The 26,516-nt window shown below is 43.9% G+C and overlaps 1 long non-coding RNA gene across 1 annotated transcript in view; it reads left to right on the top strand.

Moving 5' to 3' along the window:
• Nucleotides 1-26,516, top strand: part of LOC140702404 (uncharacterized) — a 52,535-nt gene that overhangs the window by 1,087 nt on the left and 24,932 nt on the right. Inside the window, exon 2 of the long non-coding RNA XR_013538951.1 lies at nt 12,636-12,697. This is a non-coding gene — a long non-coding RNA (uncharacterized LOC140702404). The remainder of the gene's footprint in view (nt 1-12,635; nt 12,698-26,516) is intronic.

Here is a 26,516-nt window from a genome sequence, read left to right as displayed (position 1 = left end):
ATATGAGGTCTGATGGCCTTTCCTAGTTCTGTCCTTTCCGGATTAAGTGTGAACTGGGTGAAATTTGCACTTCAGAAATTGCATATTGATGGGCTGGCAGGGGAAGAAAAAGGCAGAAAACCGCCAGAGAAAGGGGACTCAAGTTGCAATACTTGCTGTCAAGTCAAACTTAAGACTTAGACTCAAATTGGTTTGGGTTTTTTTTTCAATGACTCATGACTTGGACCCCACAACCACCACCACCTCCCTTCTCTCTCCCTCTCTCGGAGCTTATTTTCACATAGGGTCTTGTACTTGAGACTTGGTATCAAACACTCAGACTTCGATATGGGACCCAAAGACTTGCCAGCTTCCCTGAAAAATACCCACATGCATAGCGCTAATCAAATATGAACATGCTTTACACAAAGGAAAGGGGATTTTTTTATTCAGCAACGTACCCCCTAAACAAAACATGTGCATAAAGATTTATAGATGTGAAAGCGTAAGGCAACCGGGGGACAAACTTCATTCCGTCAAAAAAAGAGAGGGGAGGGATGAAATGGAGCATGTAAAGAGAGAGAGGCAGAACAGAGGAACCCTTTACAGATGTGAACATCCCTAGTTTTTCAGCAGTGTGCAGCAGACCATCTCTGTGGGATGCAGTAATTTTGTCCCTTGGAGTGTGTGTGTGTGTGTGTGTTGGGGGGGTTGGACTTTATGACCTTTGAGGACTCTTTCTAATCCTAGCTCCCCCCCCCCCAGTTTTTTTGCGGGGTGAAGAGAGCTAGAAAAAGATTACTAGAGGGCTTTTCTCTTTCCCACCCACACCCACACTCTTGTTTTCACTGTGTAGTAGAAGCCCGGACATCTATCATCTGGATGAGGAAAAGGAGAAGAAGAGAAAGTAATGAAATCAAGAGTCGTGGGGGCCCATGGGAAATAGGAGTAGAATCCTTAACATGCCTTATGAGTAGCAGCCTTCGTTGCCAGCGGTTGTTCATTAAGACAGGATAATGGAAGAATTAGTTGGAAGGAACACAATTGGAGAGCAGCAGAGGCGAGTGTATCTATTAAAGCCTAGAGAGTGTTCATTATCCTTCTCAAGGGGATGTACATGCCCGTATTGATGCCTCATAGGAAAGAATGGGAGGAGGGGGGAAAACCTACCCCCAATTGCACTGATGTTCCAAGGAGATTTCAGTGTCCCCTGGAACAGAGATGGGAGGGGTGGTGGGTGGGTGTTTGGGTGTGTGTGTCTCTGTGTGTGTTTGTGTTGGAAAACTCTTCTGCTTCAGCACTGGCACAAGTGGGGATGAGTCTTCCACCCACACCTTTGGCTCAAATCCTGCTTTGGCAGAAATGCGCACATATTTGTGCACGTGGTTTTAATTCATGCACCGTGCCGCAAATGTGCCCTTCTCGCGACTGAAGCATGTTGAAGCCATGCTCCCCGTGTGTTTGGAATGTGCACATTTTTCAAAACTTGCTTTATTGTCTCTCCTGCCCGAGACTTGGAGCTGATCTACATTTCTTGATTATTTGATTTTGCCCGCACCACCTCCTTTCATTGTTATTCCCAAAGCTCTTCCGAGAGGACAGCAAGCATTAATAACACCAAGCGGCTGGTCGTTTAGTAGGAAGTGATTTATTATAAGGCTGGCTCTGTCTATCAGCAACCTTTTTCTCTGCCTCCCAGTCAAGACCTAAATTTTCATCTGGGATAATTGTCCAATCCATAAAAGTTAAGTTATCTGTAGACTTGGCAATTACATTTCTGGATTGACCAATACCAGCTTGGCTACATAGATGCACAGAAAGCAAACTACAGAGGCTTCCAAGGACCAGCTGTTAATTGGGAAAGGGTCTCTTATCTGCCTCTCATTGCAAGGGTAAATCAGTACAGTGGACCCTCTACTTACAGAATTAATCCGTGTTGGAACAGTGGCTGCAAGTCGAAAAGTCTGTAGGTCGAATCTCCATTGACCTACCATGCATTGAAAACCGATTAATCCCATAACCAGCTGTTTTTATTCTATTTTTGTTCCATTTTGGTTTTTTTCTGGTCTGTAAGTTGATTCTCCAGCTGCAAGTCGAATCTAAATTTTGTGGCCAGAGAAGTCTGTAACTCGAAAAGTCTGTAAGTCGAACCGTCTGTAAGTCGAGGTTCCACTGTATCTGGGTTGTAGCATATTGGGACTCCAAAGACTTCTTTATATTGAAAAAAAAAAAAGGAAAAATAAATTCTGGCATGCTGAAAGCTAGCATGTAAAGGGAGAAGGTTTCTTACTGAACCCGCTCGCCACAATTCTTGTTTTGTACATAAAAGATTCTGCTTTCCTTTTTGTTGCATTCAGAAGTTGGAAATGTACTTTTCGGACTAGTCCCTATGTTGGCAAGGATTGTAAAGGAGCCTCATGGTGCAGTGATTAAACTGCAGGATTGCAGTCAAGACTCTGCGCCCGATCCCAACAGATGGCTTAATTTTGATTCAACCTTTCATTCTTCTAAGGTTGCTGGGTGGTGGTGGAGTAATGTGTAGTCTTCATAATTAAATTGTAAACCACCCAAAGAGTACTTTGAGCCCTATGGCATAGCATATAAGTAGCGCAATGCACTTTTTGCCTTACTCTGGAAACAATAGTCCCAAACAAACATTACATTTGAAAACTCCAGTTTGGATCTGTTTTATATTTTATTTACCATTCTCTTCAAATTTGAGAAACATTACTTTAACATTTGTGTTATAGAACATGCTCAATGAACCTGCTTTAAAGAAACATTTTGAAAAGAAATCAGAGAAGAACTCTTTAGCTAAAGTCTTCTGTGTCAAGTACAAGCTTTTAAACTTATTTTCCAGAAAGCCAAAGTGTTTATATGAATGCCTTGCCTTTCACAGTGCAAACCAGGTCAACAAAAACCTCTCGTACTTCACTGAAAACCAGGCAAAATATGTTATGGTGACAAGCCTTCCACAGGGCCCCTTTATCAGGGAATGTGGGTTTAAAAAAAGGTCTTACACTAGATCCCGGCCGTGAAAGCCTTCGCAAATACATTGTTTTTTTTCCTTCTCAATCAGAAGAGAAGAAAAATATTAGGCAAGTAAGAAGCCAGTTTTGACGTGGCACATAAATGGCCCTTGACGCTCCTCAACATCATAGAGCTTCAGATACCAGTTTATCACTTTGGTGAGAATCCTTTTATTAAGGTCTGAATTAGATATTTTTCCTGTTGATTTTTGTCATTAACCAATCCACGTCAAAGTTTCTCCTCTTTGTTTGGGCTGTGTATATATCAACTCCAATTATGACAGGTGCCGGTTTATGTCTCAGTTTGACTTTTATGGGCGTCGTAAACAGCCCAGCTGGCAATTGACGAGGAGGAGTTACTAGGGAGAGATACAGATGATAAATAAGATGAAGTTGTGCTTAGAACAACAGCAACAGACAATCAAACCTCCAGCCTTATGCATATATTCACATTCAGAGGCTTCGTTCTGGTTTGGTGTGGTTTCTTGTGTCCTTGCATAGCGCTATAGAGGGTAGACATCGATCCTTCCTCATTAAAAATATACTTAAGGTCCTTTGGGTTTTATGCCAATTAGGTACAGCTTAAGCGTCTACTTCTTTACCTAAAAGCAGCCTTTCCATTCTGTTTAAAAGTATTTGGTGGCCCCACTACAGGAACAGAGTTTTTCAGCCTTAAACATCAAGATTATTCACGACCTTTCTCTGGAGACCTCGCTGCAGAGTTCAGATGGGCAACATGACCTCTAACGAGCCATTGGTGGCAGCAGTGGGCCAAAGCACTGACACTCGCTGCCATTCTGCTTTACCGCAATGCCTCCACTGTAGTACAGTCGTTCCCTGCTTAACGATTACCCCGCATTATGACGAATCCACTTTACGATGATGTTTTTGCGATCACAATTGTGATTGCAAAACGATGGTCTAAATGGGGGGATTTCGCTTAGCGATGATCGGTTCCCTGCCTTGGGAACCGATTTTCGCTTTACGATGATCAAAAACAGCTGATCATCGGGTTTTCAAAATGGCCACCGGGTGCTTAAAATAGTTCCCCGCTGTGCTTAGGGATGGATTCCTCACTATACAGGCACGGAAAATGTCCGCCATATGGAGGATCTTTGCTGGACGGTGAGTTTTTAGCCCATTGGAACTCATTGAACGGTTTTCAATGGGTTTTTTAATTTTCACTTTACGACGTTTTCGCTTAACAGCGATTTTCCTGGAACGGATTATTGTTGTTAAGCGAGGCACCACTGTAGTAGTGAAAGGGATCAGGGGTATTTAAATGGCACCTTCATTGAGATAGCCAATGTGGTTTTGACTGCAGGAACAAAGAAGAAACCTAACTTGCAGAAAGTCAGCCCATCCCACTGTGGCCATCGCTGATTTAAACCCTGGCACCTGCTCCATTTCCGTACCTGGGTTAGCAAAAGGACCAAGAAAACAGCAATAAGACAAATAATTCCCAATTCAGATGGCAACCAGGTTCTCGGCAGAGAGGAGAAGGGGTTCAAGCGTGTCTAAGAGGTTATGAGTGGCTGCTGTGCAATTTCTAGAGCGCAAACAGTGTCTCTTTTACAGCAACATAATAGAACCGGCTGTTCCGAGTTCAAAGCTTCAGTGAGTGATCGATTTACAGCAAGCCGTGTTCTTCTTGTGGCCGTGATGATAAAAGACGAGATTCCGCAGTTTAAAAGGAATGAGCCATTGACCAAGTTATTTTTGCCCAAAAACTGAAGCATGCTCGTCTTGGGAATTCTGCTCTGTGTGCAAATCTTCTTTCATTTCATTTGGGAATAACTGATTACTGGCTGGGTTGCTCGTTGGTTTAGGGGGTTAGGAGTTCGATTCCACACAGTACTTCCTGGGGGAAAAGCCAGCCTGGGTAGCCTTGGGCAAGCTGCACAATCCTAGAGCTACCCCCAGAAGAAGGGAAAGGGAAAACCACTACTGTATATTCCTCTACCTTGGAAAGTATCAGGAAAATTTGAAATTGACCTGACAGGACACCGTTATTACGTTATTGCTAGCAAACCAGCACTTGTAAAACTTTACTTTTGGATTATAATTCTCGGAATCCCCAAGGAATCTAGGACTTGATTTATATATTCCTTGCTTCCAAGCTTTGATGTTGATAGCGGTGTTGATGCACAGCTTGCCGTCACCCATAATTTTACATGTATCGATGTTTATTTGAATGCACTTCTCCAAAAGCAAAGTTTTTCAGTTGGCACTACTTTGATCCAACAGTCCAGGTCTTGTGAGCTTCCTTGAATTGCGATTGTGTCGCTTTAGGCAGCATCATTTTGCTTTGCTTCAAAAGAACGTATTGAGAAGACAAGAAAAATTGGAGGTGGCAAGTGAGCTTTCAAAGTGAAAACAAAACAAAACCCTAAAGCAGATGAAATCAAGACAGAGCCTCGTGGCGCAGTGGTTAAACTGCTGTCCTGCAGCCAAAACTCTGCCCACGACCGGAGGTTCAATCCCAGGTAGCCGGCTCAAGGTTCACTCAGCCTTCCATCCTTCCGAGGTCGGTAAAATGAGGACCCAGCTCGCCGGGGGGGGGGGGCAATGTGTAGCCTGCATCATTAACTTGTAAACTTGTTATCATTTGTTGTAAGCCGCCTAGAGTGGTCGAAATGACTAGATAGGCGGGGTATAAATAAAATAAATAAATAATAAATAAACCGCCCAGAGAGTGCTTGAAGCGCTATGGGGCGGTATATACGCAGCATGCTTTTTTAAAAAATAAATTCACAGATAAATTTATGCTTATATTTATATTATTTATATGTCACCTTTCTCCCCATAGGGGACCCAAGGTGGCTCACAGCAGATAAAACAACAGATTTAAAAACACTATATAATTATCATCTTTGGGGGGAAAATGAACATAGATTAACATTTCTAAAATAAAGTTTTAAAACAATTTAAAAATATTTAGAAAGCTATAAAATAAAAGGCAGCCTTCCTGAGACAACTTACTGCTTAAAGGCCTGCCTGAAAAGGTAGGTCTTCACTGGGTGAGGGAAGGACCAGAGGGGAGGGAAGCCGACTTGGCTTTTCAGGGCAGGGCATTCCAAAGCCTGGGAGCCACCACTGAGAAGGCCCTCTCTGGTGTCCCCACCCGACGAGCTTGGGAAGAATAGAGCAAAAGACCTCCCAAGAAGATCTTAAAAGCTGAAAAGGCTCATATGAGGGGATACAATCCTTTAAACAGCTTTCAAATTGAATAACACAACAGCCATGCGTGCAACATCCCTGTCATCAAGCCAAAGCACTCTATGACTGAGAATGCCCAAACACACTATGGCAGCGTGTGTGTCCCTGGCACACAACAAGTATAAATTTGATACAATGTGATGTACTCCTCTGGAAGTGTGTGTGTGTGTCTGTGTCTGTGTATGCACATTTGTGTGCAAGAGCAGGAGTCCAGGCATGTCATTCAGCCTTCCTTAACTCAGGGCCACCCAGATTTCTGGACTTCCACCTCCATCATCCCCACTCTCACTTTTATGTATAGAGATATGTGCTTTGTCATCCAAAATATCCTGAAGACCCTGAGTTTAGGAAGGCTGACTTTCAGGCATGGATGGATGGATGGATGGATGGATGGATGGATGGGTAGATGGGTAGATGGGTAGATAGATAGATAGATAGATAGATAGATAGATAGATAGATAGATAGATAGATAGATAGATAGATAGATAGATAGATAGATAGATAGATAGATAGATAGATAGATAGATAGATAGATAGATAGATAGATAGATAGATAGATAGATAGATAGATAGATAGATAGATAGATTGATTGATTGATTGATTGATTGATTGATTGATTGATAAAGCCAATTTGAATCCAAGCTCTCCAGCTATTTTCCTAGCTTATAGGTCTTCTGGTTGCTTATTTTTTCCCCTTGATATAAATAAATTCACATTTGGGCCAAGTGACACACATTACACACTGCCAATAACAGGCAATGGAAAATATTCTCTCAAAGAGAATCAGAATATTATTTTCCCCTCACAAGGAAACTTCCATAGTCATTTTTACTAAAAGAAATGGCTAACTGCATAGGATTGTTACAATTCCTTCGCAAAATTACATCTTTCCTATACAGGATTTACCCAGAAGGGGCAGAAGAAATGTTAAGCTCCATGGGACTGGTAAAAATCCTGAACAGAATGGTATCTTCCTTGTTTCAGATTTATTTGGAAAAGGCAGATGTTCCAAGGTAGGCAATATTCTTATAACTCCTCCACAGAGTGGCATTTTTCCTGCACAGGTTTGACCACAATGGATGTTAAACTGCACAGAATTCAGCATTTTCCTGTCCAGAACAATAGGAAGGAAGGAAGGAAGGAAGGAAGGAAGGAAGGAAGGAAGGAAGGAAGGAAGGAAGGAAGGAAGGAAGGAAGGAAGGAAGACCCAGAACAGGGTCTTGTTTTTACAAGAAGCTAGAAAATCTTGCTGATAGAGTGGGAAGTTTTGGTGCAGAGTCTTGGCATGGTGAGAACAGGAAAATGGCTGAGAACACGAAATTTTGTGAGCATTCATCAAAAAACCAGATTGAGAATTATGAAGTGTCTTGATAGTCATGATGTAAAAGCGAGGAACAGCTGTTAGGTGGAAAGAAGAAGTCGCCCAATCTCCAGAGGGATTTGCACGACTGTCATTAAAACAAAACATAAAGCCACAGAGAAACGGACTCGCCTCTACCTCCTTGTGATGCCAGTTCTTGCCGCTGTTGTGCTTTTTTGTGGCTCTTGTTTAAGCGACAATTAGTCATTTGAAGAAATGACAAAGAGACACCGGCAGACGAGGAAGTCTAATTTGAATTTCAATGCAACATCTGAGGAACGAGGGGGATAGATGGGTGGGAGGGATAGAAATGTCAGTCAAGAAGGCCCGGCCTTTGGCTGAGAAAACCCAAACGTCGGAAACTGTTCCTGCTCCCCTTTAGCTGGCAGCTCTTGTGCTGTTCACTGGTGAAATCCCAAAATGCCAGCAAAACACCCCGGTCTAACTTCAGCAGCAAAAGTTCTTTTGTGTGCCATGAATGAAACTATTTATTCCAATCGAGCTTTTTCATTCCTCCTTAAAACACAATCCCTAATTATCCGCCGGGTGACAGATCCAGAAATAAGAGTTCCCAGGATGCATTGTGGTTTCCATCCCTATTGTAAACAAACAAAAGCCCTCAAGCCTACTTCTGCAGCCTGGCTTTTTATGTGATGTTTACATGAAGAAGAGTCCTGGACTGTTTTGTTCTTCGCATGTGTTTCACAATAAGAAACATTTGACCGCATCTACGGCTGGCAGGGCTGGCCTGTTTTCAATCCATACTGTGTTTGAATGAGTCGAATCATAAATCACAAACTTGAACGGTAGTCATACAAAGGAAAGGCACAATCTGTTCTCCATCGTCCCAGACACACAATAACAGGCTCTAGATGCAGGAAGCTAGATTTCGGTTGAATAGCAGGAAAGACTTCCTAACTGTTAGAGCAGTACAACAATGGAACCAATTATCATGGGAAGTGGTGAGCACTCCAGCACTAGAGGCATTCAAGAGAAAATTGGGCAGCCGTCTGTCAACTCACCTTTGATTTGGATTCCTGCATTGATCAGTAGACGTTGTCTAGAGGGGCGGGGTAAAAATTGAATCAATCAATCAATCAATCAATCAACCAACCAACCAACCAACCAACCAGGTTGTTGGACTCGATGGCCTCAATATTACTAGGGAGATAGATGACCTGCCTTGTTCTCATGAATGACATATCTATCCTCTTGCATGATAGAGAGATTTTCTCCATCAGCCTCAGTGAGAGTTTTTTTTCCATGTGCTAACTGCACAGTTGCACAAAAAGCACGTTGTCCTTGTGTCGTGGATACTTCAAAGTTAGGGGTGTTGGATAAGGGATTTTTTGCCTCCTACTGATCAGTCACCTTGCTCTTTAGTGCTCCATCTGTGTGCACCTGAGCTTAGCTGGACACTAGTTTTGCGCAGACACAACAGGAGAAAAGAAAAAGGCACATAATCTCATGCTCACATTTCAGGTGGGAAATCCTATGAGGGTTAGCAAATCCTTGAGAAACAAATAATGAGACATTGGTTGCAATTTTTCACATTCCTAGGTCAGAGCATGGAAAATCTTCTTTATCATGGTGGTCAAACAGATGCCTCCATGGAGAACCCATAGTTAGAACATGAGTGCAACACCACCTTCCCGTTAGTACACCCTACCTGGTATACAGAGGTGTGCTCCCTCTGTGATTGGGGAGAATATATAACCATCATGATGCCCAATAGCCACTGGTAATCTTCTGGCTAGCTCTGGAACCTGTTCTGGATTACAAAAAAAATAAATAAATCCGATGACTTTATTTTATCACCTCTGCTTTCCTTATGGGTCCTCGCTGCTTATCTCTAGCAACTCCTGGATGGGCGACAAAGGATGATTGCTTCAGATCAGAGGACCTGTTGCTGCCAGTCACTATTGACAATAACAAGCCTAGATGGGCCAAGATTCGAGTTAGAGATTGGCACAAATTGCCTTCGGACTAACAGGTGTTTGGTTCTTCCCAGCCTGGCAGGCACCCACTCAGAGGCAGCAGAAATCAGAGGAGGTGGGTTGGGAAGCTGGGGCACTGCCTCTGAGTGGGCGCCTGCCAGGGGAGGCAGAGCTAAGAACTGTCAGACACTTGTTCATCCAAAGGAGAAACCACCACGAATCATCGGTTCACCCATTTGTGCCCATGTCTAATTGGAGTTAAGCAGAGATGGGCACTAACATTGGTTTCCTTCCCTTGCCTCCTCAGGCAATGACCCACTCACCAGTTGGAGCATGCTCCTCTCCCTCTTTGGCTGTTTGACCAGGAGCATGGGTTAGCCTGTCCTCCCTCCTTGTCCAAGTGGTCGATCAGCCAAGGAGGTGGGGCAGGGAAGCCTGTGCTCCAGACACGGGCTGGTTGAACAGCCAAAGAGGAGGAGGAGAGGAGTGCCCTCCAACTGGTGAGTGGGGCATCCAGCCAGGGAGGTGGGGGAAGGGAACATGCGATGCCTGTGGTGATGTACATACAAACCAGTAAGAACCTCTGAACTAAGGTCCATGCCCATCTCTAGACTTCATATAAGACAGTTCTCTATCTTCCTATGGAACACCTTGTCTTCATTTTATCAGCTTATTCACCACTGAAAGCCCAGTTTGTACACTCAACTAAAGTGAGTCACATTTGTGTGATTTAATCCTATAAAATGTTAAACCAAGATGCCTTTCTCCCTTTTCTATATTTATATGTTCCGTTTCAGGGCAAAGATCTCCCGAGACAGCACATATCCATAATTAAAAGCATAAAATACAACAACAGTCATCTCATTACAACAAAACTCATCCCATCACAATTACAGATCTGGAGCAGCATCTAAAACCTACCATGCACCCAGTCTGGAAAAATCAAAGAAAAACCTATTAAAGCTTCCTGCCCTAGACTTCCCTACCGTAAGAACCATTGCATTTAATTAGTCAAACTTTTGAGGAGACTTGGATAAGACTTCCTTGCAAAGTAATTGCAACAAAACAGAACAGTAATCATTTCAACCCTTCAATTCCCAGCTCAGCACCTCAGCTCAAAGCAGATCAGAATGCAAATGTACAGTCAGAGATCTGAGTTTTTTCTCTCTTTCTCTCTCTTTGGACAACATGTACAGTACCACAGCCAGTATGCCCAGTTTTCTGGTACTTGCACTCCGAAAATGCATAGTTTGATTTTTTTTTTTACTACAGCTTCCATAGAGGGACGTGGTGGCGCTGCGGGTTAAACCGCAGAAGCCTCTGTGCTGCAGGGTCAGAAGACCAGCAGTTGTAAGATCGAATCCATGTGACGGAGTGAGCTCCCATCGCTTGTCCCAGCTCCTGCCAACCTAGCAGTTTGAAAGCATGTAAAAATGCAAGTAGATAAAAAGGTACCACCTTGGTGGGAAGGTAACAGTGTTCCGTGTCTAGTCATGCTGGCCACGTGACCGCGGAAATGGTCTATGGACAAAAGCTGGCTCTACGGCTTGGAAATGGGGATGAGCACCATGCCCGAGAGTCAGACACAACTGGACTAAATGTCAAGGGGAATTTTTACCTTTACCTTTACCCTACAACTTCCAGAATCCCCTAACTCTGGATTCTAGAAGTCTAAGAACATGAGATGAAATCCAGTAATAACACATATGTAGAGAAGGCCTGTTGAATCAATGGAAATTACAGAAGAGCTGATTCCCGAAATCCCCATTGATTAAATGGGCATGTTATAGTTGTGGCTCACTGCTGGATTTCAGCCAATGTTCCCAACTCTACAAAATACTACTAATTATAACTTTTCCTGTCTCTAGCTGGAATCCTATTGCTTAGCATAGTAAGCTGCAACTAGAATAGGTCCTTTTGAATTGATGGAACGTAGGGAGGAGTTGATTCACCCAATACCCACTGATTTAATGGGCCGACTATAATTTTGACTCCCTACACTAAGCAACAGGATTTTGGCCAATGTGTCGTATGACAGAAAGTGTCCTGCAAGGAGTTAGCAGAATAAAATGTGTTTCAGCCCAGCACCAAGAGTGTTGGAATAATAAAATAAAATAAAAGTTTACACAACTGTATCACCAAATGTTACACCACTGAATCCAATTATCATACCTGCAAAGGCTGTTTTGCGGCTAATCAGTGGCTAATCAGTGACAACAAGGCCAATTGCTAATTTTGCTCAGTTATCACCAGAAACAGAACAAAGCAATATTCTCAGCCATTCTTACTGGTACAAGGTATCCTTTTTCCCCCCAATATCGGCTAGAATCCTATTGATGTGTCTACACCATTTGTATAACTTGCTGCTGATAATTGAGGAGGTATCAAGGCATGTCTTGGTCATGTGTCTGACTTCATAACTGAGATGGATCCCAGCACCTTGTCAGTTAGCCACAATTAGCCACAGAAATATTCATAAACCATATATGAACACCACTGGGAGCTTTACCATTATATTACTGTTGATCTTGGTTTGTCCTGCTCCCTTTTCCTCTTCTGTGACAGGGATTCCTATCAATTTCCCAATGCACTCATGGCAATATACTAGCATCTCCTCTCCACTTTGTCCTTCAAATGTAGATAAGCTGGTCAAGAATGCCTTGTTTGTGATCCAGTGCATTTCCCCATGGCTCAGTAGGATTTGAGCCTGAATCTCCCAAATTCAGTCCAGTATTTTAACTACTACACTACATTGAAGTCGTTAGAAGCTTTGAGTTTTGACCAATTCATTAATGGCAATCATGATGATCGCTTCCTTCTCCCCTTTCTGTCCTCCTCTCCTTCCTCCTTTCCATCTTCTAAAACTCCCCCCACCTCCTGTTTATTTTGCACAGCACACAGCTTTATTGATAGCTTCCCGTGGATTCTTTTTCGTAGCACTCGAGATGATAAACACATCGCCTGCAGTCTATCCTTCCCTCCTCCATCAAATGCCAAATCTGTGCACGCACACACGAACTCTCATCCTCAAATCTTCTTAAGTGTTGCAAACCGTTGTAATAGGATTGGAGGTGAAGGTGGAATCCTTCTTTCCTCTTACCTTTGACAGAGGCGGTTTGTGACCAAAGGACACCAGCAGAGATACAAAGAGGGACGGAGACATGTTCAAAGGTAAGGCTGAACTCTTTAGAAGCACACAGATGCAGTCAACTCTCAAATGGCTGGGCAAGAGGTCTCTCCTAGAGGAGGAAAACACACAGCCTATGGGCAGAGGCTTCCCATTGGCTGTTGCTGAAGCCTCTGGTGCCAAAATGTACTGATGGGGTTGTAGAGCCACAAAACAAGCCACAAGATCTGTCTGGAGTGCAAAAGGGACATGCACTGGCTTTGGAGAAAAGTCTCCAATAGGCACGGGGCGGGAATATTTGGGTAAACTTGGATTTGCTACAGGTAAAGGTAAAGGTTCCCCTTGACAATTTTTGTCCAGTCGTGTTCGACTCTAGGGGGCGGTGCTCATCCCCGTTTCCAAGCCATAGAGCCAGCGTTTTGTCCGAAGACAATCTTCTGTGGTCACATGGCCAGTGCGACTTAGACACGGAACGCTGTTACCTTCCCACCGAGGTGGTCCCTATTTACTCACGTTTTACATGCTTTCGAACTGCTAGGTTGGCGGGAGCTGGGACAAGCGATGGGAGCTCACTCCGTCGCGTGGATCTGATGTTACGACTGCTTGGTCTTCTGACCCTGCAGCACAGGCTTCTGAGGTTTAGCCCGCAGCGTCACCACGTCCCTGGAGGATTTGCTACAGAGCAGTTCATAAAGCCCAATCACCCTCGGGTTGGTTTGCAAATCCCTTTCTCCAGTGTTTTTGAGGTAAGAAGTATTAAAATTTGGTGCCGTAGCAAAATAAGGAGCTGGCTGTATCGCTCGGTGGCTTACGTATCTGGCTGTAAAGACATAGTTTGGGAGTTCAATTCCCCACTGGGCCTTCTGGGAGAAGAGCCAGCTTGGGTGGCTTTGGGCAAGCTGCACAGTTTCAAGACACCCTTGAGCAATATAAGGGAATGGTAAACCACTTCTGAGTCTTATCTACCTGGAAAACTCTGAGAAAGGGTCACTATAAATCGGAATTGATTTGATAGCACATGATGATGATGATGATGATGATGATGATGATGATGATGATGATGATGATCAAAAGACAGAAATGCCAGAACAGAAGATTGACAGTTGACACCCCAACTAAAGCCTCATGTGGAAACACCAGCTGCTGAGTCCCTGGGATGGCTCTGACTGATTTTACCAGACTCAGTGGCTGAAATTCTACTTAGAGCAGTAAGTGGCACAAGAGTTAGGCCCATTGAATCAGTAGGAATTGGGACAGTCAGCTCATCCGTAAGATCCAGGGATTCAAATGGGCCTACTCTAACTGCAGAAATGTGAACTGATAGCTCAGCAACAGCTTCCAGTATGAAGACCCCAAATGACCTCAGTTACTTCATTCACCACGGTGCTCCCTGAAGTGCTGGATGCTGAGGACAGGCCTGGTTTAAAGATTAGGTTAGTGTCTTCAGGAAAGGGACGTGGTGGTACTGTGGGTTAAGCCATAAAAGCCTCTGTGCTGCAAGGTCAGAAGACCAGCAGTCGTAAGATCGAATCCACGCAACGAAGTAAGCTCCCGTCGCTTGTCCCAGCTCCTGCCAACCTAGCAGTTCGAAAGCATGTAAATGTGAGTAGATAAATAGGTACCACCATGGTGGGAAGGTAATGGCGTCCCATGTCTAGTCGCGCTGGCCACATGACCACAGAAGATTGTCTTCGGACAAACGCTGGCTCTACGGCTTGGAAATGGGGATGAGCACTGCACCCTAGAGTTGGACACGACTGGACTAAATGTCAAGGGGGGAACCTTTATCTTTACCTATTCAGGAAAGGACAGAAAGCACCAGGAGCCTCTTTAAGATCTGGCTTTTTTTGTTGTTAAATCCTAGAGCTTCTTCAGCTGCCATTGCAGCCTTGAACACCCATTTGCATGCATGCATGGGCAGTAAGAACTCAGATTTTCAGCCCTCGGGACTAAAAAAATATTACAAGAAGGATGGGGAATGGGGAGTCATGGGTTCCCTAAAGAAAGATCATCATCACAGCGTGCAATGAACCACCACCGCCCACTTATGCAAGCTCAGAATATGCTGCCCCGAGGTTTCTAATTCCTCATGCTTTACCTTATGACAGGTCTGAGATAGGCTAACTATGATAAGGGAGAGAGGGAAAGAAAACAGAAGTAATGTATTCATCTCTCCCTGATTGCTATTCCCACGGAGTTTCCTGTAATCAGAATCATTGATTTTTGGGTCCTGCAGGTAGATCTGATGAAAATTGGTCATTTTCACCACCTCTCTAATTGTATACATTGGCAGCAACCTACCACCGAGCAGGGGCCCTGTGGTTTTTTTGATTCATTCTCTGAAGGGGTACTTGATTTAAGTGGTGCCTCCAGACAACAACAGAAATATTCAGTTCTGCCATACTGAAATCGAGCCACCCCACATCCCATGCCTTTCCTTTTCTGAATATCTCCTACACCAGTACTTCTCAACCTTGGGTAACCCAGGTGCTCCTGGATTAAGATTGTCAGGAACCCTGGACAGCACAGCTAGTGAAAAGCTTCTGGGAATTGCAGTCTTAGAACACCGGGGTGACCCAAGTGTCCTGCACTATTGAGCAAGCTGTCTGCCATCCAGCTTCTGACTCCTAGGCTAGTTGGTCCCAGGCCAAAATCCATAGGCATAGAGATCTAAAAAAAGAAGAGGACCATCAAGTCAAGTAAGGCTAGTGGAAGGAAATCAGGCGCCAAGGTGTAGGAACAGCTGAGAATTTAAGCCAGCCCAAGAGCATCAGGAAAGAAAACCAGGAAGTACATAGTTAAAGGGTCAAAAAGTCATACATAGCAAGGAGTCAACACCAAGGTCAGGGTTATAATTGGCAGCAGTCCCAGACCTCCATCCTAGTTATAGTCCTGAGCAGTGTCTGAAACCATCCATCCATCCATCCATCCATCCATCCATCCATCCATCCATCCATCCATCCATCCATCCATCCATCCATCCATCCATCCACTTTTCCCTTAAAAAGAACCTAAGGTAATTTTAACATAATTAAAAAAGCTAATAACAGTGAGTATACAAATACAAAATAAAAAAAGATCAAATGAGTACCATTCTAAAAAAAAAAAAACAAGAAGCAACACAAAAACAGATCCAAAGCAATAAGACACAACACTTTATTTAAAAATTGCTCTCAGCCAGTCACTCAGGAAAAACTTGCCTGAAGAGAAAGGGCTTGACCTGCTTACAGAAGGAAAGCAAAGATGGGGACCAGCCTGGCCTCCAGTGGGAGGGAGTTCCAGAGTCTGGGAGTAGAGACAGAGAACGCACTCTCCTGTGTCCCCACCATGTGCACCTGTGAGGGTGGTAGGACCAAGAGAAAGGCCTCTCCTGATTATGTTAACACCTAACCAGGCTCATAATAGGAGACATGGTCTTTGAGATAGCTTGGACCTAAGCTGTTTAAGGTTTTATAGGTTAGAACCAACCCTTTGAATTGTTCCCAGAACTGGATTGGCAGCCAGTGCAGCTGCCGTAACAGGTGGGTTATGTGATCTCTGTGACCAGCCCCAGTTAGCATTCTGGATGGACCTGCTGAAGAATGGACATCATCTCCAATAAAGTCCAAGTCAGAGGTAAGGGTTCATGCAATGGATGTCCTGGAACCCCATCCAGGACTTTGGAATGAATCCGGATCCAGTCTAGAGACATTTACACCCCATCTGATTTGATCCATGCTCTGGATCTGGCTCATTTTGTATGCTTTCTGTTGACTTGTGTTGGAATATATATATATTCCTAGCACACCCGTTTCTTTTTCAGTTTTTAAATTTGGGTAATATGTTTCTGGCTTTTTATTTTTATTTTTATTTTTTTATGACAGCATATACAGTATATAATACTAGCAATCTAGTATATATACATATCTATACACATAGCTAGTGTATGATGGATGGATGGATGGATGGATGGATGGATGGATGGATGGATGGATGGATGGATGGATGGATGGATGGATGGATGGATGGATAGGTGGGTAGGTAGGTAGGTAGGTAGGTAGGATGTTAAATCATGAAAGAAAATATCCCCCAATAAAAAGCCAGAAACATATTACCCAAATTTAAAAACTGAAAAAGAAACAGGGATGCGCTAGGAATAGAACAATAATGGTAACAGTTTCATTAAAAAAACAGCTCCTAAGCATAGACAACCAAAATACGAATAATTATCCAGGTGAAATTGCTACCTTTATGCCACATGTTCGAATTCCATCCCCATTGCTGTATTGATAGTTTAGCTATCATAAAGGCATTTCCTTTGAGCCATGGTTAATTTCCATGAACCAGCTAGAGAATTCAACAAAATATGTACCTCTGCAAAATTCAAAGATGGCTCTAATACAACATTTATATGCACAATAGTGTCCACCCAGAAAAAGAGGATGACTGGATTTAGCAAAAGCACATGCTTAAAAGAGGTATCTGATGTGTTGCATTTGGCAGAAATTAGCAGATTTACTTGAACCTTTTTTCTGAAAAGACATTGCGGTGTCCAGCACACTCAAAACATAATTTCCTGCTGCATAAGCCATGACTTCGGAGTCTTAGAGCAGATATAGAAGCCAAAACCAACCTCCACTGATTAGACAAAACACAACAATCCAATTCTTCATTCTGTGCTCATCCCATTCTTAGCCTTGAGAAAAGAAGATAGAACGGAGATACGATAACAGTGTTCAAACAATGGATAGGTACTCATCCAGAGGAGGAGCAAAATCTGTTCTCAGTCATTCTGAGTACAGGACATGTAATAATGAGTTCAAATTACAGGATGCCAGAATGCAGAAAAAACTTTTTACCTATCAGAGTAGGACAACAATGGAACAAGTGACCTCAGGAGGTGTTGAGCACTCCAACACTGGAGGCATTCAAGAGAAAATTGGACAACTATTTATCAGATATGTTTTGCTTTATATTCCTCCATTGAGCATTGACCTGTTGGCCTTACAGGCCTTTTCCACTTCAATTATTCTATGATTCTAGGATCCCAACTTCATATGGCCTCCTTTTTGGCCAGTATTAAAGGGTTGTAAATAAATTTTAAGGGTTTCTTTTGGTCAACACTCAGGATTAAAAGATCTTTCCTTGGCAAGTAAAAGATTGCTCAATGGACTGCATGAAGAGAAGGGTCTTTGCCTCCCAGCAGATAAATGGCAAGAAGGGGAACCTAGCTTCTAGTGGAAGGGAGTTCCACAGCCTGGGATCAGCTGCTTAGAAACACACCTGTGAGAGAATTGCTTCCTATAAATATCATATGCTTCAAGCAGACTTAACCAGCACACTGCGATCTTCAGGTACTCTGGACTCAAATCACATGGGGTTTTAGGTCATAATCAGCATTTTTAATTGCACCAAGAAGTGAATTTAATAAATTCTTGGAGTAATTAATTACTATGCTCAGTGTTTTTGCTGTATAATTTATGCAATGAAACAGCATTTCAATATCTGAACGTGTTATAAATGTTTTTGAATTCGTTTTCAGATGTGCGTTTTTATATTACTATTACTTTTTAAAGGATCAAAGGAGCTTGTATTAATTCCTGTTTTAATGATGTTGTGTGTTCCTTCACTGGGAGAAAAGCAGTATAAAATTTGAAATCAGTCAGTCAATATATAGTATGCACGTGAGCACTGCTGGTACTGTGCCAACACTGATGCTAACAGGTCCTAACAAATGTGCTGGGATGCTTCAAGGAAGAACATTTGAGAGAAATGGTAGCAAGTTCATAAATGCACTTGAGCATTTATGTACAGGAAAAATTCATAACCTGAAACAGGTAAGGAGAAATAGCTTCACCAACTGAACCCAGCCTAGCTGCTGAGTTAATTCCAGGGCTGTCCCCTGGAACTTAGATTTTGGGGACTATCTTTGAAGGCAATACAGAAGCTTCAACAGACACAAAATGCAGCGACTAGGTTAACAATGGGAGCAAGGAAGTACTATCACATCACCCTGATCCTGGCTAGCCTGCATTGGCTGCCTGTTTGCTTCCGGGCCAAATTCAAACCGCTAGTGCTAATTTGTAAAACCGTTTAGAGTTTTGGACCTCATTACCTCTTGGAGCATTTCTCCTTAAGATGGTCACTTGGGTGGTCACCCCTAGAGAAGCCTGGAAGACTCGCACCAGGAGCAGGGCTTTCTTGGTGGTGGCCTCAACACAGTTTCCTGTTGATGTTGATGTCCTCCAGGCTCCCTCCCTCGTGACCTTCAGGAAATAGGTGAAAGCTGAGGTTTTCAAACAGGCCTTACTTTGGCCATCCCATAAGAAGAGAAGACTCCCTGGAAAAGACCCTGATGTTATGAAAGTGTGAAGGCAAGAGGAGAGGATGAGATGGTTGGACAGCATCACCAAAGCGACCAACATGAATTTGACCCAACTCCAGGAGGCAGTGGAAGACAGGAGGGCCTGGCGTGCTCTGGTCCATGGGGTCACGAAGAGTCGGACACGACTAAATGACTAAACAATAACAACAAACATCCTCCCCCACGATATTGTTGTGGACCCATGTGTTTTTAATTTGAGCTTCGCCTGTGTTGCCTCTGGAGCCTTTTCCATTATTTTTATTAATTGGGGTTTGTGTTTGGTGGATAGGTTATTATTCTTTTAATTGGTGCTAGCTATCCGGAGTAGTGCTTTGTTCCTAGATGAGTAGGATAAAAATGAAATGAAATAGAATGAATGAATTAATTAATTTTGGAACTCCCTCATGGGGCTTCTTGGAAAAAGTGTGAGGTCCGTTCACTTCTGAATTCATGCTACGGTACTGTCCTTAAGCCTTGGCTTTAGCCCTGAAATCCGAAGCAATGTGATCAATCTGGTAAACCAGGTTTACATGCGTCCACTGGATGCGCTGGGCTTTTTGATCATTTCTCTCTGTGGCCTTTCCATGTCTTGAGTGAAGATGGATCAGTAATTTACAAGCCTGGACAAACGAGCCCGGGCATGGTAGCCTAGCTGCATCCGACACAGCCTTGGGACCAGATGGCATCCAGTCTCTTCCCGTTTCCTCCTCGGTTGGCAAAGTCTCCTGCGCTCAATGAAGGAGCAGACTGCACTTCTTAATTGCCTCTTTCGAGGTGAGCTCCAAGCGCTCGCTAAAGAAAAGTCCATGAAACATTTCACTGTAGCTATGTTTTTTTAAAGAAAGGCGAGACAAGGAAGGACGACGAGAAAAGGAAAGGAAAGAATAACAAACCACAGAACAGGACATGTTTCTAACAATCTGCTCTTTCTGCAACCAGGGAAAATTAGAATCATCCATATGGAAAACCATCTGGCTTGTTTCCAGGTGTGTTGTGTGGCACACAACCTACCGGGCATCTCATCTGCTGGGTACCTTTGCTGACGTGCAAACTTATATAATTTAGCATCTTGGGCGGATACATATCAGGATTTCCTCTTACCATGAAATGTCAGGCTGAACACCATGTACATCCGCCAATATTACCGATGTGCTTCATTCACAAGCTGCCGGCACCGCTATGCCTTTCCTTTTTTTTTGCTTTCTTCTCCCACCTCTTTCTTCTTTTTCTTTAATACTCTGAATTATAAATGGAAAGAGAAGTGAAATATTCCTTCCTTCTGTGCCGTTGTTGTTGTTGTTTTTTTAAATGCTGGAATGTATTTTAAAACTCTTCAATGCTTTTGCAGCTGTTTTAGGCTGAAGCTGGCATCTTTCTCCTTTAGAGATAGTCTAATTATGAGCCAAGGAAACAAAAATTAGCATTCCTTCTTATGAATATACTTATTTTAATGAGCGTGCTCCCTTTGCAGGAAAGCACGTCTGTGTGTATGTGTCAGCAACCACAAGGGCTAGTAACATGACAACTGTTACTTGTGCAATGGGCTCTTGAGATTATAGCCTGGAGCATTAACTAGGCAAGAAAAGTTTCCTACACTTCAGAATGATTCTGTCTACCTAGGCTCACAAGCAAAATGTATAACATCTCTTCTTTGGGCAATGCCTATCTTGGAGCAATATTAGTCTTTGCTGGCTTTTGTGTGGTCTCTGATATCTCACTCCCAGTGTGACCTTCAGCCTTGGCTTCTGGCTCCAATTTCTGGCTGCCAATGTCAGGCTTTGGATTGATTGACGGTTCTTGGTTCTTTCTTGATGGCTGGTCTCCTACTCAACTCCTACAAGGGACACATGAGAAGAATTGAGGTTATTGAAAGAAGGCCGTGGACTGAAGTGGAAGGAAGGACCTCAGTTGCTTCATTCACCAACTGGAAGCATCCTTACAAGAGGAAGAACCCGCATCCCTAGATGACAACTCTTCCCTGGCACTACTGGAGGTTAAGGGAAAATCAGAGCTTTCAGAAGAGGCACCTGCCATTCTACCCTCTTTAGATCAGCGGAGCTCTACAGCAGAATGTGAGGCAGAGCTCTCAAGGCCTTAAGGAAAGGAAACACTTAAGAGGTTCAAGAGCCTCGTGGCGCAGTGGTTAAAACACTGTACTGCAAGCTAAAACTGTGCTCACGACCTGGGGTTCAAATCCCAGGTAGCGGCTCAAGGTTGACTCAGCCTTCCATCCTTCCGAGGTCGGTAAAATGAGTACCCAGCTTGCTGGGGGGGCAATGTGTAGCCTGTATAATTAAAAATTGTAAACCGCCCGGAGAGTGCTTGTAGTGCTATGGGGCGGTATATAAGTCCAATAAATAATAAATAAGTTTGTGGCACAAAACTCTTAGGAGTAATAGATTCTTGTATAGCTGTGGGTTGGAACTCTGTAAATACTGACTACAGTAACCAAGACTGCTGAAGCCATGTCAGTTTCTGGCTGATCACAGCTCCCTGCATTATGGAAATTCCTGCTGCATTTTGCTGTTGTGGAATTGGATCTTGGGTTCAATGAACAACCATATCTCCAGCTTCACCAGAACTTGATCCATGACCTGTGAATTAAGTCCTTCGCTTTGTTTGTCAAATTCCATTGTCATGTACCTCTTACCTAACTTGTTTACAGATTCCATATGTGTTCGCTCTCATCTTGGTTTTCTGGACACTCAGTCACTCATCGTTCCACCCGGCACCTTTGTGTGGCTTTCAGGCTCAACTGAGGTGGCCTGAGATCTTTCTTGTTGCTTGTAGCCTGGAAACAGGACAGGGTGACTCTACCAGGATGCTTACAATAACAGCCAACAGTGATAACTCTGGGACTCCCCAACACATGCGCTCCATCAGATTAATGACATAGACTTAAGTTTATTTTAGATGTGGTGGCGCTGCGGGCTAAACCGCAGAAGCCTTTGTGCTGCATGGTCAGAAGACCAAGCAGTCATAAGATCGAATCCACGTGACGGAATGAACTCCCATCGCTTTGTCCCAGCTCCTCACCAACCTAGCAGTTCGAAAGCATGCAAATGCGAATAGATAAATAGGGACCACCTTGGTGGGAAGGTAAAACGGTGTTCCCTAGTCACTCTGGCCATGTGACAACGGAAACTGTCTTCAGACAAGCGCTGGCTCTACGACTTGAAAAACAGGATGACCACCGCCCCCTAGAGTCGGACACAACTGGACTAAAAATTTCAAGGGGAACCTTTACCTTAGTTTGTTTTACACAAACAAGAAATTGAAATTGAGATTGCCTGCCTGCCATTTCTTCAAGCTTTCACAGACCCCCTGTGATGACACTGCGTTCTCCTAGGGATCCATAAACCACAGGTTAAAAACCTATGTAGTGAAGGCTAGGAAAACTACAGCAAGATAAGGAGGTTTCAGGATCCTGGACAGAGCACTGGAAGGGCTTTTGCAGCAGTGACAACCCACATGGGGAACGCCCTCCCCCACTCAGCCTCACCTGGCATCTTCATTAGGGCCTTCTCAGGACCAAGCATAATTAAAACAAAAATCTTAGCACTCTTTGATCTTGATGTAGGTATGATTTAGGGTTCACCCCTTGTGATGTTTTTATTTTTCACCTTTGTTTTTATCTTGGTCTTCATCATGAGCTACTTCCATTCGCTGGTTCAATGCTTGATTCTCCATGTATTGTGTATGACCTGGAGAATTCTATGCACCCCTCTAAGAGGAAAAGTGCGGTCCTCAAATTGGTGTCCCCCATCTGAGAGGGCTGCTGTCCTAGCAAAAAGTGAAGGCCCTCAGAAGGCTGGATGGTCAAAACATTGACAACTTATGCTAGCACTGGGTGAAGAGAGCTGTACATTTATACTTGCCTCTACTCTCTCCTGAATGGCCAAAGTGGAGTCAGCCTCAGAGTATGAGGCTAAAGGGAACGCTATGCCTTCAAATCTGAAAGGCATTTGGTGCCGGGTGCCAAGGATTCTTCCATACATAGTGTGACCCATGAGCCTTGGCTCTCCAGGTCCACTTTGAATTGTTGCTGAACCTTTGAGCCAAGGGCCATTGAGTGAAGGACCCTCTGGATTGAGAATTAAAGGCAAGGTGACTAGATTACATCCTCCTGTGAATAACCCTGTTAGGGTTGAAGTCCATATTACTAAACAAGTCTGTCTGGCTTGGACCCATTTGTAGGAGATTTTGCTTAAATCTAGATTTAGTTCAGCGGGGGGAATGAAGTGAATCCACAAACCAGTTTGGATTCAGGTTGTGAACCGACTCAAATGAGGGCACCAATTGTTTTCGGCTGTGTTTTGTTTCCTTTTAATGGCAAAGCAAATTTAAAGGTAAACACCTGATGCTAGCTATCTGAAATTTGTCAGGGTTTATTTATTTATTTATTGGACTTATATACCGCCCCATAGCGCTACAAGCACTCTCCGGGCGGTTTACAATTTTAATTATACAGGCTACACATTGCCCCCCCCCCCAGCAAGCTGGGTACTCATTTTACCGACCTCGGAAGGATAGAAGGCTCACTTCCTCACTGGAGACTAGATGAACACACCCCTACCTTTTGTTTGCACTGGTGGGGAAAAAAAAACAGGTATATCTGTTTTGGTTTCCCAACACAAGTCAATGAGAGGGCAAAAAATCTGAATTTATAAATCAGTTCAGAGCAGAGGTGTAGATAAAGATAGATGGGGCAGAAATTGGTCCAAACCAAATTGGGATCCTTTCTAGAAAATGGTGTCTGATCCAAATCAAGAACTCCAGCCACAGCCCCTAACCCCATGGTGTTGCTTACCTTCAGACGTCTGCATAATAATTTCAGGAGTTGAGCTCTCTTGACCTAGATGTTTCAAGAGTGCGGTTCTGGTCACCCAGATCATGACAAAGTTAAACTTTCCCCATCCAAATCCTATGAAGTATCTCCAATATGTTAAGACACACAAACATGGACACACACACACACACACAGAGACACACACACAGGGAGGGGGGAGAGAGAGAGGCCTGAAAGAAGATATGTAATTGATTTGCCAAGTAATTTTCTCCTATTCATTTTTGGCCAGAAATACTTTTCTTTTTAAAAAAGAAAATAGAAGCAGCTGGCCTATGACCTTACCCTGCCACACGCAGAGACAACTCTCCAAAGAGATCAGCCTTTAAATGCAGGTTATTTTCCAACAACTCACAAATGAAAAGAGATCAAACACTCAGACTAAAACCGATACACATCATAAAGCCGTGATCGTTCTTAAAAGAAAATTTGAATAGAAAAGTACAGCATTCCAAAAATAAAAACAGCCAAACAAGCTTATCTCGGTCTCAAAGCAAAATCTGAGATCTGACCGCTTTGCCACTGGTGCTGGGGAACCGAAAAGGAAGAGGTACCATCAGGAGGTTCTGGAAGCCCAGAGTTTCCAGTATAAATCTCTCCCCTGTTTGAATGAAAACAGTGAAAAGGAGGTGCTGTGCCCCCAAACAACTCACTGAGGACTGATCCTATTCGGTGGTCAGTGGATGCTGAACATCTGTTGAGAGGAAACTTGGGGGAATGGAGTATCTTAGGACACAGCTGTCTGGATAGCTCAATGAGTTGGAGGATGTGGTCAAGGAGCCCAAGTTGGAAGGTGGATCCTACTTCCCAGAAGGCCAGCCAGCCTGTGGCCTTGGGCAAGTTGCTCAGCTCCAGAACACCAAGGGGAAGAAGAGAATGGTGCACTGCTTCTGAGTCCATTAGACCAGCGGTCCCCGACCTTGGGCCTCCAGATGTTCTTGGACTGCAGCTCCCAGAAGCCTTCACCACCACCTCTTCTGGACAGGATTTCTGGGAGTTGAAGTCCAAGAACATCTGGAGGCCCAAGGTTGGGGACCAGTGCATTAGACCTTTGCTAGGATCATCATAGGTCAGAACTGGTTTGACAGCACATGATTATTTATCATTATTGTCCTAGGAGATGGCAGGTGGCAGAGGGACTTGAACCCTATATAGGAACATTCGATCTTTGAAGGACATAGGTTACACCTGAGAACAAATGCATACTCATTTCTTTTAGAGTACTCCATCGCCTTCATTGATCCACAAGTCAAAGGCTTTGTTGTGATCTATACAGCACAAACAGGCATCCTTCTGAAATTCCTTATTATGGTCCAGTAGCCAACACACATTTACAATATGATCACTAGGGATGAGACAATCCCCCTTTGGTTGTGATGTATTTTGTTTTGATTGAAAGGATAATATCTATTTCTAAAATGGCAGCTGTAAGCATACATGGACATGATGCAACGCCTATGCAAACCTGTCTCCTCTTTTTGTCCTCTGTTTTATCTATGTGTAAGTGGTGGCGCTGTGGGCTAAACTGCAGAAGCCTGTGCTGCAGGGTCAGAAGACCAAGCAGTCGTAAGATCGAATCCACGTGACGGAGTGAGCGCCCGTCGCTCGTCCCAGCTCCCGTAAATGCAAGTAGATCAAAAGGGACCACTTCAGTGGGAAGGTAACAGCGTTCTGTGTCTAAGTCGCACTGGCCATGTGACCACGGAAGATTGTCTTCGGACAAAACGCTGGCTCTATGGCTTGGAAACGGGGATGAGCACTGCCCCCTAGAGTCGGACACGACTGGACAAAAAATTGTCAAGGGGAGCCTTAACCTTTAACTTTTTAAGTGGTTACTGGATAGCTGGATAGCTCAGTGGTTTAGATATCTGGCTGCAGAGCCAGAGGGTTGGGAGTTCAATTCCACCCCCACCCCCACCCCCACCCCCACCCCCGTGCCTCCTATTAGTAGAGCCAGCCTGTGCAGCCTAGAGTAAGCTGTACAGTCCCAGAGTGTTCTTCGAAGAAGGGGAAAGTAAATCATTCCTGAGTTTTCTCTACCTGAGCAACCCTGGAAAAGGTCATGATAAGTCAGAAATGGTAGGAAGTCTTTCCGCATCCAATTAATAATAATAATCAAGGGCCATCATTATTATTAATTGGATGCTGCAAGACTTCCTACCACTGAGCTGTGGTGGTTCCCCATTTTGGCTCTTACTGAGAAAGCTTCAGGACTAAGCAGTAAGACATCTTCCCTACAGGGTTATCCTGTGAGATCACATGCAACTGTCTTGCTCAACCTGCTTTGGAAGGTCTACATAAAACTGCTAGTGGAGGTCAACTGGATGGGAAGTGCCCTAGGCGAAGAAGACGTGATAAGCATACTGTAGTGAGTGACCACCTCACAAAGGATCTTGTCCTCTCTCTGATCCATTTTCCTCTCTTCTTTATTCCAAAGAAGTCTTCTTCTGCCACCGCTTTCTTGTTCTCCTCTAAGGAACGCCCCCCCCCCGCTCACCCACCCACTGCTCCATTGCTTCAACTTTTCCTTCTCTTGCTCCAGGCCATCCCTCCCCACCCTGCCATCTCCTGACACTCCGAATAATCTCCTTCCTTCAAGTATGCTGTTCCCTTGAAGGCATTTCGAGTGCAAGCTTTGATCATGTGTCCTCCAGCCTTCTCTTTTTTTAACCTC

This window comes from Pogona vitticeps, chromosome 12 (genome assembly GCF_051106095.1).
Source record: "Pogona vitticeps strain Pit_001003342236 chromosome 12, PviZW2.1, whole genome shotgun sequence".
Classification (NCBI taxonomy): Eukaryota; Metazoa; Chordata; class Lepidosauria; order Squamata; family Agamidae; genus Pogona; species Pogona vitticeps.
The sequence above is the reverse complement of the archived record's forward strand: the minus strand, read 5'-3'. Positions and strand labels throughout refer to the sequence as shown.